Genomic DNA, 498 nt, shown 5'->3' with positions numbered 1-498 from the left:
AGGGAAGACAAAAGCTTCCATCAAGGGTCTATAGCTCAGTGGTAGAACATTTGACTGCAAATCAAGAGATCATTGAGTTACCTCAGGGGATACATTTTCTTCCACAAAATTATTGGAAGCAACTAAGGGTGGAACATCAAGAGCACTCCATCATCCTTCATGAAATCAGAGAAGATCTAAAAGCAATGAAGGAGGAGCAACAAAGACAAGGAAGAGACATAGAAGAGCTCAAGGACATCATTGGTTCCTCAAGAAGGAAACGCCACCATCACTAAGGTGGATTCATTCCTTGTTCTTATTTCTTTTGTTTTTCGTTTTCTATGTTATGTGCTTATCTGTGTTTGTGTCTTCATTACATGATCATTAGTAGTTAGTAACTTTGTCTTAAAGTTATAAATGTCCTATGAATCCATCACCTCTCTTAAATGAAAAATGTTTTAATTCAAAAGAACAAGAAGTACATGAGTTTCAAATTTATCCTTGAACTTAGCTTAATTA

Source organism: Arachis ipaensis, chromosome B02 (assembly GCF_000816755.2).
Source record: "Arachis ipaensis cultivar K30076 chromosome B02, Araip1.1, whole genome shotgun sequence".
In the NCBI taxonomy this organism is placed as follows: Eukaryota; Viridiplantae; Streptophyta; class Magnoliopsida; order Fabales; family Fabaceae; genus Arachis; species Arachis ipaensis.
Note: the sequence above shows the minus strand (reverse complement) of the source record.